General features: G+C 49.4%; 1 protein-coding gene across 8 annotated transcripts in view; it reads right to left on the reverse strand.

The window, feature by feature from the left end:
* The window catches only part of MICAL3 (microtubule associated monooxygenase, calponin and LIM domain containing 3), a 166,107-nt gene extending 147,425 nt beyond the window's left edge, over positions 1–18,682 (reverse strand). For all 8 annotated transcript variants that reach the window (XM_037514636.2, XM_054696587.1, XM_037514637.2 and 5 more), the window contains exon 1: positions 18,634–18,682. The gene's annotated coding sequence lies outside the window, so the exon portion shown is untranslated. The remainder of the gene's footprint in view (positions 1–18,633) is intronic.
* Positions 18,683–19,469: the final 787 nt, after the last annotated feature.

Here is a 19,469-nt window from a genome sequence, read left to right on the forward strand (position 1 = left end):
ACTAAGTTACGGAGGAGCTAAAGGTGTCACCACCATTCACTGTCATCTACTCGGTCACAGGCCGCTCCATTCATGCAGGCACACGGAACCACACTTCCCTTCAAAATGACACTTGCTAAGAAGCCGTCCAAGCATTCTGATGCCACAGGGTCAACAATGAACAAGACTGGGGATTTTTTAGTTGTCTTATACCCGCCTTGACTCACTTCCTGTTTTATAAATTCCCACAACTTCGTGGCACTTGGGAAGAAAAAACTTCTTATCCTTCCTTTTCCTGACCCAGGCTTCCTCTGCCCTTCATTTGTTCCTCTGTTCCATCTCCCGCCCCCGCTACATAATTTATACCCATTTGTTCAGATAACCAGCAAAGAAAACAACCCATCGTGTTCATTCATCCCAAGTTAGAAATAGGAATTTCTTATCAAGAGAGCTAAATTGAATACAGAACAAATGAGCCTCTGAAATCACATGTGCAAGTAATCCCAAGCACGCCCCCCAAAAGAGAATCCAGCATCCCACCTGCAAGTGGGTTATGTGATGTGACAAACAGCGGCCCTGCTGTGCACCCCTGCATGTGGTCCCTCACCTGCAGGAAGCAGCTCTGACTGCCACAGAAGTGTGAGGTGGTTCACTGAGCTAGCAATGAGACAGCCAACGGAAAAGGGTTATCTCAGTAAAACGTCTTACTTTGCCTCGTCTGAACAATACAAGAAGATTAACAGCTAAAGTATTTGGTAGGGTAGGGGACAGCACAGTCAGTTGACTTTGGAAAACAGCCAGAAACTGGACTCAGCAATTTGACTTCTAGGTATGCAGACACTGTCATATGTCACTTGACAACAGGGATATGTTCTGAAAAAATGTGTCGTTGTGTGACTCACAGTTGTGCAAATGTCAGAGTGTAATCACACAAACCTAGGTGGTGTGGCCCACTGCATGCTCAGGCCAGCCAGCAGGGCCTATCACCACCACCGTGCATGCAGCCTGTCACTGATGAAACGCCTTTTAACAATGCATGACTGTACATGAGAAATGAAAAATATGTCCACACAAAAACGTGTACATTGACGTTTATAGCAACATTATTTAAAATAGCCGAGAGTGGAAACAATTCAAATGTCCATCAACAGCTGAATAAAGAAAATACACCATCATCATAAAATGGAGTGATTTTTGCTCGTAAAGAAGAATCAGGTTCTGACACAAGCTACAACATGGATTAACTCTGAATCATCATGCTAAGTCACAGAAGCCCAGCACGAGAGATGACAGTTAGGCGATTCCATTTACATGAAATGCCCAGGACAGCAAAACTCTAGAACAGGAAGCAGAGCAGTGGCCACGGGGCGAGGAGGAGGGGCTGGACAGGAGAGAGCTACTCCAGGGCCACAGGGCTTCTCTGGGGACTGCTTAAATGTTCCACAACGATGGTGATGGTTTCACAACTTTGGGATACACCAAAAGCCAATGAATTTTATACTTTCAGTGAATGAACTGCATGGTATATGAATTATATAATAAAGATGCCTTAAAAAAAACTCTGAGAATAAGAACCATGGCTAATGTGTCACGGATTCTCATAAATAACACGGGACCTGGCCCACAGCAGATACTCACCAAACTTTTTAATAAAATAGATGCCTTGCACAATGAGATTTTTAAAGGAATTCCCCTGCATTCACTGACTTCTGCAAGACAGTCCCGGCCTTCAGGAAACTGGAGCCCCCCTTGTGCCCCTTCTCCTAGTGCATGCAATATACCCCTAAATATGAGGCTGATAGTCTTTGTCTAAAATCCCCTCTACCCCTGGAGATTTGATGCTTTGCTGGTAGAAACCAAGAACCAACAAATGTTTCTAAGGCCCTGGTCAAGCCACGAGGAACAGAAGGGATGTGTGGCCTGGTCCCTCTCTAGCAGTCTGCTTAGAGGCAGAAGTCATGTTGTGAAATACGCAGAGGCTTTGGAACAGCTGATAAGGGGACTAAGCCAGGAAATAAAGATAGTGAAGGCCTTTGGTCAGAAGTGGGACAGACACTTTCTGGGGTCCCCCAAGTAAACAACTGTAAATCACTGCCACTTCCTTGTCCACATGGCCTTCCCCACCCACAATCAGAATTAATTTGCTTCCTCCACAACATTTTGTTCAAATCTACCTTATATTACAATTCATTGTACAGGCAATACATGTAATATCTTCCTAGCAGGCAAGGACACTGGTGTCTATTTATGTCTCCTTGACAACCATCAGCACCAAGTCCTGCACACAGTAAGTGGCTAATTCATGTTTATCAAATTTAAGTATTTACACACAAAAAAATATTATTCTCACATCCCTTTTCTTCAGTCACATATCGTCAGCCAAATGGGGAGCTGCCTTTAAATGTCTGTGGCCAACCTAAGCAAAACAGAATCCTTATTAACTTGACCTTCACGTAACCTCCAGCAAGTACCCACACAATCTGGCCCACACCCATCTTTCTTTCCAGAACTCCCACCCTCTTCCCTCTTATCATCATGCTCCAATCATAGGAAGTGCATGCTGGCTCCCCAAGTCGTGTATCCCCTGCCCTGCCTCACCCAGAAGCTGTTCCCTCCGCCACAGGGAACATTCACCTGCTCCCCACCCACCTGCAGTTTGTGCTTACCTGGAGTGTCATTTCTCCTGGGCAGCCTGCCAGTGCTCCCCTCCACCCAGATTAAGCACCCCTGGACTCTGTGCGGGTCCTTCTCTGTGTACTTGACACACCTGGATATCTTTTTGATTATCTCCCCCACTAAGCTGTGAACCCCAGGAAGACAGTGCCTCTTAACTCCATATGGTGGGGTGCTAGTAAATACTGAACAACCTAGTCTCCCAACATTCGTACATATATAACACATTTTACTGATGTAAAAGAGGCATAGTATACAATAGCAATAAAATACACAGTAAAAAACTGTATTATATAGTAATACTACACATAATAAAATTAGACAATAAACACCAGCATTTACTAGTACAGCAATATATAGAAATATTTAACAACAATGTATATAGGAATAAAAATATGTAATATTCTCTCGTCAGTTCCATCTAGTCAACTGATTGTCACAAACTGCTTTCATAGACATTTGCCTAACTCCTATCTGTGGCCAACCTATGGGTGGAACTGATAAACAGGTGAACACTGGTTATATTTTCATTTTCTTGAAGGCATAAAATAAAACTGAAAAAAAAGGAAGATCTGGATCAAACATGATCTTAGCAACTTTGCTGACTTAGACCCTAGCTTTTAAATATGAGAAAATAATTCCCTCCATTGGGTGCTGTTTACAATGCAGCGGTTACAGATGGAAAACAAAATACTTTATGTTTAAACTGCAAATGTGAACATTTCCCCGTCACTTTCTCACACAATGAGCAAAACAAATCAAGCCCTGATTCGCAGCATGGGGTGTAACTGGCCAGGCCTGGGGAGCAACAGTGGCCCGGGGCCAACATGCCTGGCCACCCCTCAACACTGAGGGAGAACCCACGCAGCTCGGGCTAAATAAACACTGCAGTCCTGAGTTTTGAGTATTTATTACCCTTGCTTATAACACAATAGGTTATATGTCTATAGAATTAATTTTTAATAATGGCTACATTTAACAACCAAGTCATAAAATTCCTGAAAATCCAACAATGAGGCACAAGCAAGCCCTGGCAGGCTGGGGTTCACTGCTCTGCTCCCGGTGCTTGGCACACAACTGGTGCTACGAGCATATTTGTGGAAATGACAAGTCATCCTGTATCTACTTCCCTCCTAAGGCTGCCATTCCAGAGGGAATCAAGACTTTCCTACAACAAGATTTTTCTACAGAAGGGAATTATGAAAGCTAGAGAGAGAACAGCACAATCTTGCCTGCAACATGTTATCTTATGAAGGGTGGGGTGTGTCTTAATACTCAGCAGAAGCATAAATGCAAAAATCTTTGATAAATTATAAATTCTCCCCGAGGTTTTTCTTCCACAGAAACACTTGGGCAGCTGGGAAGTGAATTTTAAATCCTTCAACAGTCTGAATTGGTTTAGCACCCTGGGTGGCATTATTCACAGGGAGTTCCTTAAAGCTCCAGAGTTCTGGCTTCAGCTCTGGAAAAAACAGAGCCCAGCAAGTCCCTCTCCAGGCCCCAGAGGGCACCGGGCTGGCAAGGAGATGAGCGGGGAGCTTACTCACAGGCGCCTGGGTCTCTTCGTGCTCATGTTAGGTCCTGACGCGTCATTGCATTTCTTTTTACATCGATATTACTAACCGCCCTTTGATCTTTCTTTGGTCTTCACACATCTCCAGGAGACTGTGGGTCCTCGGCCCAGGCTGGTTTAGGCCCCGTGCTGCCCACCTCCCTCCCACTTCACTAGCAAGAGCCTTAATACCACGTGTCTTTATCACCAATAACTCTGGGCTACCTACACACTCATCTCTCCTTCTTATCTTGCTGGCAAAGCCTCAGGAACTTCCCCCAGTTATCAGCCACTGCAGTGTCCTTCAGATCAGCGTCCTCCAGATGCTTCAGACAGAGGAGTCAGCTGCTCCCCTGAGAAAGCAGAGACAGCCTCTACCTGCAACAGCCAGGATCTGGTGCACCTTTAGCTTCTGCAGACTATAATATGGATTAAAAAAGCAGGGTGGGGAGTAATGTTTCATTTTCCCAAGTATAATCTAAAGCTGAATTTGCTTTCTCGCATTATACACGCTTCTCTCTTCCCCAGCAAGCAGTGCTGCTTTTTACAGCAAGTAAGAACTCCCTCCCTCCACCCCTCCCTCTCCTCCTGGTCTTCACCAGCCTGGAGCAGTACATCCCCAAGACTCCATCTCCAGGCCCCACACACCCCTTTCCCATTTCTGGTCACCCATGTGTCCTCACTGCCCTCCAATGGAAGTTATTCTCAACCACCCGCCCGCAGTCCCTCCTGACCACAAGCCCATTTTCCCCAAAATTCTTTCCCCCCAAATCACGCCACTTCCTTATTTGAGAACCTAAGGCTCCCTAAGGACACCCAAGAGAGCAGTACTATTCCCAGGAAATAAAGCCTGAAGTATTTAAGGTCCGAAGGGCACAATGTCACTAAATATACAGAGAGAAGGGAAACATGTGAAAAAAACCAATGGAGTAGAAGGAAAACAATAGGTGGGTCTGCGTAAAGGGTAAACATGAACTTGGACTATTCTCGCACTTTCCTGAAATTCTATCAAAATAAAGTCACCTCAAAAAATCTAAACCCTTCATTTTTGCATCGAAGTTTGACAATGAACAGCTCATTCTCATCCAAGCTGGGGTCAAGCACCCCAGGATGGTTGCACCTCTATCCAATAACAGCTTGTTTTTGTGCCTCTCCCTACACCTCGACTCAGGATTTCCCCTACTCCTCCCTACCAACCCGCTTCCTTCACTGACTCACTTCTTCCAGGGGTGCCGGGGAAGGAAAAGAACTAACATCCACTGACCATCTGCTCCGAGCCAGGCCGACACCACGCTTGGCACTTACTGTGTATTGTTCCAGCTCACTCTGGCTAAGCACGCCGCCGGCGGAGCCACAGCTTGGGCCCTGAAGAAACTAAGACTCTGGTCCAAGAGCCCACAGCCACTAAGTGCAGATCTGAACGAGAGCCCAGGCCGGCCTCAGCCATCCCGGCTGGCCCTCACCTCGCGCCCCCCCTTTCCAGAGCAACTCACCCACAGACGATTTATTTGCTCAACACTATTTACTACCTGCTTTGTGCCAAGCCCTGTTCTAAATGCTGGGGATACATCAGAGAACAAAAGAGATAAAGTTCTTTGACCTCCCTTGCATTTTAGAGGAAACAGATAACAGCTGTATTTACCCAGCACATATAGCACCTACTCCATGTCAAATATTATACTAAACATCTCATAAATATGAATGCACTTAATTCTCATAAAAATCCTGAGTTAGGTATTACTCTGACAAATGAAAGCAGGCTAAAGGAATTAAATAATCTGCCCAAAGTCACATAAGTAGTGGGTGGTGAAGCCAAGACTTACACCCAGGTAGCCTGGCTCCAGGGCCCGGGGCCACTACACCTCCCAATAAACAAAGTATGCTGAAGGGTGGTGAGTCCTCTGGGGAAAAGAAAAGTAAAGCAGGATAAAAAGAATTCGTAGTACTGGGGGAGGGGACATGCTGACATTTTAAACTGGGTGGCATGAGTAGCTGTCATGGAGAAGACAACACCTAAGCAAAGACAGGTAGAGGAAGAGGGACTTGACCATGTTACATCTTAGAAAAGGTTGTTTCAGGGAGAGGGAATGGGGCGTGCAAAGGCCCTGGGGCAGGGGCATGTGTAAAGTGTCCAAGGTACCCAGGGGCACTAGAGCAAGGGAAGAGAGGGAAATAGTAACAACTGCCTTCTAATCAGAGAAGCTCCTGCTGGCTTGTACCGGTTTTGCATCTTCCACAAGCTGCTCTTTATTATTTCTCTTAACTCTCCAAGTGAACTATGAACTTTCAGAACAGGGCCTGTGATCTCTACTTTCCTAGTATGTCCCTGGCACTTTTTTAGTTGATATTTACTCAGTCTGTCTGCTTCGCCTTATGGTTCCATAAACTACAAGGTTCGGGAGGTCAGCGGCTCGGGGCACCTGCCCAGTCAGGCCTTCTGCGGCTCGGCTAAGCAGTGTTATCTGCGTTAGGGGTGCGCCTACAGCAACGTCAGTATGCAAGTGGTACTTGCAGTTTGTTTCCAAACACACCCACAAACTTTATACTCAAACTTTATCTCAGTATGTCTCTTTAAACTGGCTGACAGCCAGTGTCTGTACCTTACAAATAGCAAAACTGTGACACAGAGCCACTGAGTGAGTCACCTGCGCTCACTAGACAGCTGCGGCTGAATGCAGGGCCCGTGGACTAGGAAGCAGGGGGTGCAGAGACACCAGAGCCACGTGACCCTCCGCCCTGCCCCTCCAGAACAGGGCCTGATAGGCCTAAGACACTTGGGACTCTGACTTGGGGTTCAGATGTCCTGGGTCACAGCAACAGCATCTCACACAGGCTTCAGGGAAAGACCAAGAACTTTGGTTAAGTCACAGGGAACTGAATGTAGTGAGTCATACTTCACACAAACCTTCCTTCACTCCATTCCCATCAGGTGCAGACTCTGCTGGTTCCTTTTCCCACAGTTCCCATGGGGCTGACCAAGCTCCAGCGGCCCACACGGAATTAAAGAATAAGCGGTGGACACTTCCCCGTTTCTGCTTTCAGTCTTTTAAAGTAACAAACAGAAAATCCCTTTTGCTAGCTTAAGTCAGAAACAGTAGAATACTTTTCCTCTCATTTTTACTTCCAAAATAAATGACTCCAATTGAATTTCTCTATTTTCCAGATCAAGCCTAGAAAAAAAAATGGTCCAGGATCTAGAAGAATCAGTTTCCACAGGCGGAGAGCGGAGATGCAGCAGAGGAGAGAAGGGGCGGAACGTGAAAACAAAGAGTGTGTTGATAACCAAAGCTGAGCTCTTTGGGGGCCGTGCTGCTGTTAGGAGATTAGCTGTCTGGGCAGGCTGGCCAGGAACAGCAGGAGCTATGAGAAGGAACAAGATAAGGAGTGGTCCTCAGGCTCTGGGGCTGCTTCTCCTTGTGGGTATCGCCACAGGAGGTCCTGCCACACCCCACTGAGCAGCCCCAGGAAAGTGCTGGGGAATCAGTGCTGCCTCAAGTGTGGGGCCTGGAGACCATCAGCCTCCTACCTTCATCTGGAACTCTGTTAAAGAGAACAGCAGCGTCATCATTTACACAGGGCGGGCAACCTACAGGCAACCTACAAGGGTGGCTGGGTCCCAAACAATAGCCGTGAGCAGCTGTAATAGCTGCCAGGAATGCTGTCTCAGGGTTGTCTACTGATGTCTACTAGGGCGCTGTGGCTGTGGGAGAGGTTATCTTTAACCTTGATAAATCCATACTGAAGTATTTAGGGGTGAAACTGGCCCACTGTCTCCAACAAATGCTCACACACGTGCACACACACACACGTGCACGAAGGGTCCCTCCAGGGGCCTCCTGACTAAAGCACCTGGAGCCAAGGCGGAGGGGCAGGCCCTCAAAACGATGAACAATGCTGAGAAGTTGGGGAGCACCTAAGATGCCAGCTCAGGTGGGATTGATTGATTCCTCTAGAATCAAGTCATGTTCTTGGTCCAGGGAAAACAAGGCCCATTTCACCAGGAGGGGGGCTGGGAAGGCAGCAAATTTGAAACTCCAGTGTTAACTATGGCTCTCCCCTCTCCTTATCTCTTCTATCTAATCAGTGTCTTCTTTCCAAAATGTCTCTGGCATCAAGTCCCTTGATCACCAACATCCTGTTCCAGTTCCTTGTCATGTCACATCTGAATTATTTCCCACCATTCAGGGGTGGGCCAAATCCAACCTGCAAGCGAAGAACCCCGTGTATTTCTAAACACGGGGTCAGGGAGGAGGGTGGGTCAAAAGAAGACTTTAGTGATGCGAGACTGATAAGAAATTCAGATTTGGGGGGGTTGTAAAGAGACTTTATTGGAACACAGCCGCCCCCAATCTTGTGTGAATTCTCCATGGCTGTTTTCACGCTACAACAGCGGAGTCAAGCAGCTGCATCAAAGACAACACAGCCCGCTGAAGCCTCAAATATTTAGTTTCTGGCCCTTTCTAGAAAGTTTGCTGACTCCTTTTCCACAACTGGTCTTGCTTGACTGGCATCCCTCTGGTCAGACGAAGGGACACAAAATCCTGCTTCTGCACCTCTGCTCTGCTCTCTAGGCCCTCTGGTCAACTCCCCGTTGCCTATAAACTTCGCACTGGACCGGGTGCATAGACTTGCTTTTACAAAAAGAGCCCAGAAGTCCATGCTTGGGCCACGCCGTCCACTGCCTTTGAGAAAACCCTCTTTGCCTTCTGCTGCCAAGCTCACCACGAACTCACCTTTCAAGACCCGGGGGGCATTTCCTGGCTTGCTCTCCCCTGCGTCCACAGCACCCTATACTTACTCTCATCATAGCTCTTACCGCACCGAGCTGAAATCATCTGTTTGTGTGTCTGTCTCCCCAGCTACAGTAAGATTCCAGAGGGCAGGGAACATGTCTTACTCATCTCCCAACACCCAGACAAAACCTGGCACAGCTGTCCCTAAACACTGCATCAAGTCCAACCCCGCCAGGCCGGCCCATTCACTGCCCCCCAGTGCATCCTACTCACTCTCAAGCTTGGCTCACACCCACGCCTCTTCACCTCACCTAGACAATTCTACCGATGACCTGGGGCGCAGGCCGCACAGGCCCACAGGGGTCAGTGTGGACTGGAGTTCCAACCGCAGGCTCCTCTCACTCATGTGCTGTGCGCCCTTGGACAAGTAAATTCCACCTTGGGGCCTCACTTGCCAAGCAGGAACGACACCGCTCAGCTATAACTTGGAGGGCTGCACAGAACATCAAGCATCCGACCAGTGCTTGGCAGTCAAGTAACAGTTATTGTCCTTGTTTCCTCAAGCACTGGTCACCTGTCTGCCACTGTGGCATGTCACTGCCCGTCGTCCCTCTCCCAGCCACTGTCCCTTGCAGCAGGTAGGCTGGTCATGAGGAGGGGCTTCCCCTCGCCCTAATACCCAGGGTATCAGAACGCGGAGGAGGGACCCATTAATAAATGGGCTGAGGGCTAAAGAGTTGCTAGTAAGTGAACCAATGAGGGGCTAGGGCAAGGAGGAGAATATGAGGGCAGTTAGAAGAAGCAGGGGAGAGGGTCAGCCTGGGAGGGGCCTGGCGGAGGGGTGGGGCCGGGGTTCCTGGAGACCTGCCCCTGGAAGTCAGCACGCGCCACTCTCACCGGCACAAAGACAGCAAAGAAACTGTTCCTGACTCACAGTCTACCTGGACCCACTTGTGCTCCCTTGGAAACAGTTCCCGGGTGAGAGCAAACCCAAAGGCAGCATTCCATGCCGAGATTTACAAGCAGTGGTCAATAATAGTATGAAGGCTCTGCGCTCTCTGCGTTCATACTAAAGGCAGAATTCTAAGTGCTTATGAACACAGAAGGGAAGTAGAACCGGACCATTGCACAGATGAAGAAACTGAGGCCCGGGGGTTAAAGACCACACCCAGGCCACACACGCCAGTGAAAGGTAGTCTTGTTCCAGAGGCCATGCTCCTAGCCACCACACATTTTGGTGGTTTTTTTAAAATCTAATTTTGCTCCACTATTTGCCAGTCAAGAGATCCCAGGCAGGTCATCTAACCTCAGAGTCTCGTGCTTTCCAACGTGTTTAAATGGGCATCAGACAGTAAGCTCAGAAGACTGCTGTAAGGATGCACAAGCATTTATCTAGGAGGTTCCTGATAAATTGGCTTCTTTGCCTCCTTTTCCACTGTTCGGTATAAGTGAGGATTTTAGTCAAATCCCTTGACCTCCTTTACTCTCCCATCAAGGGAAGACTCTACTCCACCCTGGATTTTCCTGCCTCTGGCTATGTCCAAGTGTTTGGACCTTATAAAAACCTGTGACAATAGCCTGAAGACAAGCATGAAAGGAAAGCAGGCACATGGAGTTGAGCGAGGCAGCCCAAATGAAGGCAGTTCAGGTGATTCCTGGGGTGCACATGAGTGCTGCATGCAAAAGCCGGTCAGCCAGGCACACCCAGGACAGGCTGTGCCCCACAGCCATGACAGTACTCGGTTCAGCCTGCAGCCAACAAGCCCAAATAACAGGCCTGGGAGCTAGCAAAGGCAGAGCCCACTGACTTGGATGGTTCTGAAGCAGGAGGCGTGGCGGGGACAGGCCGTCATTCCAGCAAGGGGAAGGAGGTCAGACCGCCTGGAAGCAGAAAGAAGTAAAATTTTAAATTCCCAGGGAAGGAATTCCGTTGCAAAGTTCTTTTATTGTGAAAAATTAAATTTAAAGCCAAGAAGCACAGATCCACAGTATTATATTTTGGAGGTCGCCCCACAATACATCAGGTTTGCTTAAAGCAAGGGCTACCTGTAAGCTGATCGACTTCTCCAGGGTCACTGGGCATGGACAAAGAGACCCTTGCATGAGCAGCACAGGAAAGGACCCTCAATGTTTCCAACAAATTGAGTCCACTCAATAAATACAGCAGGGAGTAGACACTGGAAGATGTTTAATTTACTTCCAGGACACATAAGCAATTTCTATTTCAATGGACCCGATCAAAGTGATTCGAAGGGCTTGTAAAAATGAAAGATTAAAACACAAGCAAAGACTGTATCTCACAAAGCAATTCCATCAAGAAGAGATCCTATGAGGCCTTTTTTTTTTTTTTTTTTTTAACAATAGATCAGCTTCTTCTAGCATATGACAAAAAGACACTCAAGGAAGATGGAAGAGCCGGCGGGGCTGGCACACACGTCTACAAAGCAACTGCCAGGCTCCCTGCGGGCACAGTCTCATGTCCCAGAGTTAGAAAGGAGCCTTAGAGCAATGTGGTCAACCAAGTCCCCAGAGCACTGGTTCAGTTCCTCCGTGCCCAGGACTGCCCCTGTTGGCTCCTCCCCATCGAGGGCCAGTAGCTCGCTCCTCTACAGGGGCCTCCCAGTCACTGAAGCACCCACATCTCCAGACCAGCAGCGACTGTGAGAGGACAAGCTCTCTGAGTCCCACAGATGCACGGGGGTGGCGGCCGAAGGGCAGGCTACAGGAAGGGGAGGTGGCCCCAGCCTTTCCTGCAATCAGGGTGCAGTGCTGGTCCTTGGAGAGGGGCTGCCTGGGATCCTCACAAAAACACAAACATTCCAGAAACAATAGTCACAGTGGGTAGGTGAAGTCTAGAATTGTTCAAGCTTACGTGTACAAAATCAACAAAACAGAATCAAGAACCCCACTTAGTATCCATTTTTTCACTTAAGTCAGTTAAGTCACTTATTATAACACACGCCAGTTTTCCACATTTGTGTCTGACTCCCTTAGAAGCAGGATGATCTCCATCTTGCAGGCTGATAGTGTCTTAGCATCTGGTGCTGGTCTTAGATTGTATAAGTTATTTAGTAAATTAGGTGCTAGGGCCTCCCCGGTGGCGCAGGGGGTTGAGCACAGCACTGTGAAGCTATCCGCAGCCTCTGTAGCACAAGTTTGATCCCCGGTCAGCCAAGGAGCTACCCACATGGCGCAGCAGACTTCTGTCTTGCTTGCTGCTCCCCTCAGCAGTATATTTCATCAGTCTGCCTGATCTGTTCCCCGCTCTGTCTCTGGTGAATCCTCTCACCTCCTGTACCTCTGGCCTCTACCCCAGTTCTTATATGCATAAATAAATAAATCCTTTAAAAAAAAAAAAAAAACCTAAATTAAAAAAAAAAACAAACTTAGGTGCTAGAAGACAGCAGTGCGCTACCTCCTAAAGCTCTTAGATTCCAAGACTTCTGTGTTCCTTGGCTCCCTGGGGGGCGGCTGAGACCCAAGGGCTTCTTTGTGCTCTGCTCTGCCCTCTGAGGCTGAGCATACATTGTTAGTGGCCTGTCAAGTAAACAGCGGGGGCTGATCCAGGTGCCATTATCACCTATAGTGAGGTGGTTCACTGCACAGGACTTGAAGTCATCCACCTCTGCAAATGACTGCGGTTATGGACCTGAATTTCTCAGGTAAGTTTCCCTGTTGTCAAAGAGCAGCGGGAGCACCTACCTGAAGGCAACAAGGAAATGACGTGTGCACGTGAAGCTCCTGGCGTGGAGTCTGGCGCAGTTCCATAGAGGAACGCCTGGGAAGTGACAGCTGCAATGCACTTGTCCACAGGTGCTTAAAATGACACTACCACAGCAAGTGGTTGTGAGAAAACTCTATCTGTTCTGGAAACAAACTAACACATGCCCATGTCACTGGTGAAAATACTTCCCTTTTCTCAGGGAAATAAATGACTCTGACCAGTCATGACCAAACTAGATACAAGGTTCTATTCCAAGTAGTGGTTAGGATCACAGATGAGCTGGTTTGAAGAAAGAAAAAAAAAAAACCTAACTAATCACCTATAAAGTAGCTGAGTTAGGGCAATGATAGGGTTTGCGTGTGCTTAAGGTCTTCAGAATCAGAAACCCAAGGTAAACAAGAGGGAAAGAAAAATGTTCCCTCACCTTATTGGAGCAGAGCTACAATTCACACTCTTTCCTGATCCCACGGCCCGGTTCCTGGGGCCTAGAAGGCCCCTCCACCGTGCTACGGCCCCTCCTGGAAAGTCCACCTGGGCCTATGTTCTCTCCTAAATGCTTTTGAATTATCTCTTCCAACTCTGTCCCAAGAGATGTCTGCATTTTAAAGGATTAGGCCAGCTAACCTGTCACATTTCAGATGGTGAAGGAAGTGGGGAAGTCACAAAAAGGACAGGAAGACCCCCAGGGTGGAGATAAGTCTACCCAAGCCAGCCACCCAACTCCAGACCACACCTGAGTCTGGAGCAGAACACCACCGTTTTCCGACTCATAGACACTGGCAGGCCCCTGAGTTCTCTGTGCCTCAGTTTCCTCCTGTAAAAAGCAGGGGCAACCACAGTGCCAGCTCTCTATGGCTGTTGTGAGGACTGAATGAGCTCACACATGTGAGCGCTCAGAACAGAGTGGCATGCAGCCAAGTGTCTCGAAGTGTCTGTTGCTGCCATCACTGCCAACGTCACCGTCACCGTGATGCCACTCCCCCACTCCTCTTGCTTTTCAGCAATTCCCAGTTACAACAGCACAGCTGTGGGGGGTCGAGGGAGCAGGGAAGACAGGGAGGAACCTCTTTATATGTTGGCTTTTTGTTAGCTGAACAGTCTGCGCTGACGTTCTGTTCACTAAGTTGCACCAGTATTGTCTCCTGTGGTAGCCCAGGCCACTGCAAGTGCTCCCGGTCTCTCCTCTCTGGATCACTGTGCTCCCTTCCCCCAAGCCCCAACTCAGACACAGGGAAAGCCCCTGGGGCTCAAATCCCTTCTCTACACTTAAATGGACAATAGAACAGAGGCAGGCAGGAGAGCTGTGTGACCAACCAGCCACCTCTCACTTTGCCTTTTACACAGTTATCATTTTTTTTAAAGTAGTAGGAAAAGTCAATACAAGTTACTAGTTAACCAGTTGGCTGGGCTGTCCTCTCCTTCCAGGTATCTATTTCGCTGTGTACCTTGTGCAGGAACCAGAGGGACCTTCCCTGGATACACACCCACACAGCTCTCTGCAGACCTCCCTCCAAGTCTAAATGCGCCTTTCCCTGCTCTCACTCACACACCAGAAGGTGCATGCTCCTTCCTACTGGGGGCATGGAGGAGGTCCTGCAGAGGGCTGCAGGGTGACAGTTGTAGCTACCAAGGAACTTGCTACTTAGCAAAGTCCTGCCCTTCCTCATCCCTTTTCACCAAGGCACAAACCAACATCCTGCTTCTCCAGTTTTCTATCTGATCACCACTCTCTCTTTTTTCTTGCAAGTTGCACCAGCATCCTCTCCTCTGGGGCTCCTGACTGGCCAATGACAAAAAGGCAATGAACAGCGGGGTTGAGGTGACAGTTTCCCTGAGCTCTGTGCCATGTGACCCCAGCAGCCTTCATACCTAAAGTACACTAAAGCCCAGCTGTGAAGCCAGCTAGTCACACCCGGCCGCGCCCCAGGGCAGGGGTGCTGTTCTGTCCAGCACCTGGCATCTGACACCCTCTACTGTTCCACCCAATCCCACACCATCAGAGCTGAATTCTGGAAAGTAGAACCAATGATGACACAGCGGGGGACTGGAGGAAGGGGAAGTCCTCAAGACTTAGGTAAATTTAGGTAAATTTCTGAACTGTCTCCCCACCATTCCCACAATGTACTGCATTATTTGCGGATGGTAACAGATCAAAAAGGAATCAAGTTTTTGACTTTGCTATCTAAAGTAGAAACTGAGAGCCGTGTTTACCGCACAGATTTCAGTCCCGGTTTACAATTTCAACCCACAGCTTAAGTTAAAAAGCCTGGGTTAAATGGGCCCTGGGTTAGAATACCACAATTTGCTTCCATCCATAAACCACCTCCATTCTCTGTTTCTAGTCTCCCCATCTGCTCTTATTAAACACCTCACACTCTCCAAATATAGCCATTTTTTCAGCTCTGATTATTTTTTCTAAAGCGATGACTCTCCACCTGGCAAGAGGAATGCTTCTGGCAAAGGAAAAGTCCATGGTAAGAAAACTCTCCTTTAATGAAAAATAAGGTCCAGGGCCTCCCTGGTGGCACGGGAGGTTGGAGGCCGTACTGTGAAGCTATTCTGCAGCGCGAGTTCGATCCTGGGCGACCAGGGAGAAACCCACATGGTGAGCAGACCTCTCCTGTCTCTCCCGCTGCGCAGCAGTGTATTTCGTCAGTCTGCCTATTCTGTTCCCTGCTCTGTCTCTGGTGAATCCTCTCACCCTCCCACAAATATGGCCTGTACCCCGGTTCTTATATAAATAAATTTTTAAAAAAAAGAAAAAAGAAAAAAAAAGAAAAGGTCCAGAACAACCACAGCCCGTCAGACCCAGGGTGGCAGCAGCAACAGGTGTCAGGGGGTGTAAGGTCCATGCCTTAGTCACCACTCAAACATAGGGATCAAGGACATAAGATCCAGAATCACAGAGCCCAGGTTTCAGGGCAGGCAGTGCTTTCTGTCACTCCCTCCACCTGGGTTCCCCCAAACTCTAGATAGTTTTCTGTAAAACTGGGGCTGTTAATAAATCCTTCCTTGTACACTGTTGTGGGGGAATCAATGAGGTTAATATACACAAAGCACAGGCTCCCACACATGAGTGCTCAATAAATGCCAATTATTCCCAGCCGCCTAGTAATCAGAAAAACACAACAGTCTCGTATCCGAAGTCTTCTAAGCTTTCAAAAAAAAAAGGTTTTTTCCTTTTCCTATAAAAATATCAGTGAAATGTGATATAAAAAAGGAAAATTCAATGCAAGTTCAGTTGAAGCACCCACTCACTTATAACTTAGAGCAAACCATATCATCTCCATTTCCTCATCTATAACGTGGGAATAATACACTGGATTGAACTTGGAGGACTTCAGAGGCAAGACTCAATGAGATAGATACTAGCTGATGAGAAGGCTTTCATTTCTTCAAAGAGAAAGCAGTCAGTCTTGAGCATGATTATTATTAAAATTATTATTATTAAAATGTCACACCCAGTATTGGAGAACATAAACAATGTGATGTTTCTTACTCTTTCAAGAACATTAGGTCTGACAGTCGCTGAATCTGTCTGTAAAGCCTGATCCAGCAGGAGCTAAGCAGCTGTTCCTGCAGAGCCTGAGTTTGGAGTTTGGAGGCTGAGTCTATCCAAAGTGAGACTCGCCCTGCCCGTACCCAGCCCACCGCTCAGATGCCAGTGCCAGGGGAAATTAACAAAGGTTCATGGCTCCACTAGGACTTGTTAAATCAACAACCACCAAAATCTGCCCCTGACCCAGGACTACTCACAGCCCCAAGTAATGGTCAATTCTGACCATGTACTTTGCTACACTGGGCGGTGGAATTCCTGTCCTCACAGGCACACCTCCTTTCTGAGAAAGTGCAACAAGTAAACCAGGAGGAAGAGTTCGATTTTTTCCTTGTTTGATTTTAACTTCTGGGTCAGAGGTTTGAGTTTTATTTTTAGCCTACCATAAAAATTGCAGTGTAAATGCTAGAAGTTAGGGTGGGGACTAATTGTCCTAACTTAATAGGGCGCCTGCTGTCAAAACGGTGTCTAATTTCTTCATTCACAGGTATCCCAAACCCAAAAAGAAAAGAAAAAAAAATTTATGTTTATTAAACATCTGCTGTGTGCCAGGAACTGCACTAAGTGCTTTGCATACATTATCCTCAAAGCCCTTTTTTTCTCCCACACCTAAAAACACCATGATACAGTCAGCCCTGAATGAGAAGCATGGGGGTTGGGGGAATAAAAAATCTGGTAGTCACGTTCTAGACATTTCAACGGTTAGTGTTGTGAACAGTAAAAGGAATCTTGGCTTAGGAACCAGGCCCAAGTTCCTAAAGATTCTCTGCAAGAGGAACACCAAATCAGGTTTTTTTCCAATCATTCTGGAATTAACTCAAGCTATTTAATAAAGTTAAAAACAAAAAACAAACAAACAAAAAACCTCATTGTGGGGCTAATACATCCCAGGCCGAATGGAATTTACAACATCTTTTTAAAGAACCTCTACCATGCGCTTACAGGAGCAACCCCAACAATGGATGGTACCTGTGTGGCCAGGCAAAGCTTCCTGACCTCAGCAGCAATCCCAGCAAAGTAAGTCTTTCTCACTGTAAAATCCAACTCACTTCACCCTGGGGTATAAGCCCTCATCCCAACTGATTGTGTGCACAGCAAACTGTCAGACGGAGCAGTTCAGGACCAAATACACACGGGTGTCCTAATGTTTCAATGCCATTGTCTACACCCTACAAAAAGAAAACAGTAAAAAGCCTTAGGAAAAAAAACACTTCACAATTCCCCTCCATTCCACTGCATTAACCCATTTCACATCAACCATAATTACTGACAGTGTTAAACACCAACATTAAAAGAGCACCAACGTGGTTTGTATTCCTGGAAATACTTTCCCTGCATAAAACTCTGGAGAAAAATCAGGGGAGATATTGGACTAGTTCCTGCCCCTTAATTAGGGATGAGGTAGAGTCCTTGCCTGAGGGGCCTGACCTAAGACGTGTTCCTCCCCACAAACAACCCCATGACCATTTTACCATCCGTGCCAGGACCTGCAACGCGGAGGCTATCACTACATCTGGCTTTCTGCTAACAGCAGACGAGCCTCCCATCTGTGCTAACCACGTCGAGGTGGTTTTTAAATTAAGAATTTCCAGGGTACCACGCAGACCTCCGATAGCGCTGTCACCTTGTAAGGCAGTCGGGGAATGGGGTGGTTCATGATAAGTGACGTAGCGGCTGCCATCCCCTCGCCCAGTCCACCGCTATGACAAAAAAATAAAAGGAAAAGCAAGCACCTGGGCTGCTCTCACGCACACCTGCCCACGGCGACCTCAGCAGCCCACCCCCTGCGCACGCCGGGCTGCGGGCCAAGGCAGGAGGCGGAATCCAGCCCTGGGGGCCCGTGATCCGCCCGGCTACGGTGCGCCCCAGGATCCTGCCTGGGCTCCAGGGGCAGGCCAGTGGCCCGGGCGCCCGGCCGACTGCGCGCACCGCAGCCCCAAGTGCTAATCCCGGCCCGGGCGAGGGCAGATCTTCGCCTCCGCGCCCCCAAAGCCTGCCCCAGCCCCAGCAGCCCAAGCCACTCTCTCTCCCTGGATACTGGGGCTCCCCGGGCTTCCCCCAGGGCCAGCCCCCCCGGGAGATCGGGGCCCGCCTGGCCGCGCCTGACCGAACCCCCAGCTCCTGGAGGTCAAGGGCAGCGGCCGGGCGGCCGCGGGGAGCCGGGAGGGGTCCGCGCCGGTCCGCGCCGCGCGCAGGGACGCGCTGGAGGGGCGGCCGGGAGGAGGCGCCCGGCGCCGCGGCGGGACCGGGGCGCAGGCTGCCCTCGCCGGAGGTCCTCGGCCACCGTCGGCCGCGATGGTCCTGAACGCCGAGCGCCCGCGGGGCCAGCCCGGGAGCCCCGAGTTCGGGGCGCGGGTGGGATGCGGCCCCCGCGGGGCGGTTGGGGCCAGTCGGGACCCCGGAGCCCCGATCTCACCTCCGCCACATGCTGGTGTGTCCCCCGGCGCCCGCGACCCCGTGGCCGGCCCGGGCGGCCGAGCCCCGCGCGGGCCCGAGCCCCGCAGCCCCGCAGCCTGGAGCCCAGCGCACCCGCCGCAGCGTCCGGCGCGGGGATCAGCGGCCGCCGCAGCTCGGGCAGCAGCGCGGCCGCGGGTGGATGGGCGGGCACATGGGCGGGCGGGGGCTGCGGCCCTCGGGCCAGACCACGCGAGCCCGGCTTCGGGGGGCGCAGGTCTAACGAGCCGGGGCGCCGGCGCGTGGGTCCGGCCCTGCAGGACGGCGCGGCCACCTGCGGGCTCAGGGGGCGCCGGACCCTCCAGGTGCGATGCAACAGCAGAGAAATGAGCGGCGGCCACTCCCTTCCTCGTCGCTGCCCCCCTGAAGTCCAGATGGTACATTCCTCAAAGCCCCGCCCGGGAGCGACAGGGAGGAGCTGATTGGTTGGGATTCTTGGAAGGGGCAAGGAGTTACACGAAATGGCCAATGGAAAAATCGGTGGGCAGAGCAAAGCCGGCCAGATGGGCAAAGAGAGGATGCGTTTAAAGGGGACGTGTTTGTTGCGCTGGGTAGCAGCCACAATACAAAACTAGGATTTCCTTTTTCTTTTCTTTTTCTTTTTCTTTTTTTTAAGATTTCATTTATTTATTTATTCATGTATACAAGAACGGGGATGTGCGGGAGGGTGAGAGGATTCACCAGAGACAGAGTGGGGAACAGAACAGGCAGACTGACTGAAATACACTGCTGAGGGGAGCAGAGGGCGAGACAGGAGAGGTCTGCCGCGCAGTGTGGGTATCTCCCTGGCCAGCCGGG

This window comes from Talpa occidentalis, unplaced genomic scaffold, assembly GCF_014898055.3.
Source record: "Talpa occidentalis isolate TD23 unplaced genomic scaffold, MPIMG_talOcc4v2.1 talOcc4.16, whole genome shotgun sequence".
In the NCBI taxonomy this organism is placed as follows: Eukaryota; Metazoa; Chordata; class Mammalia; order Eulipotyphla; family Talpidae; genus Talpa; species Talpa occidentalis.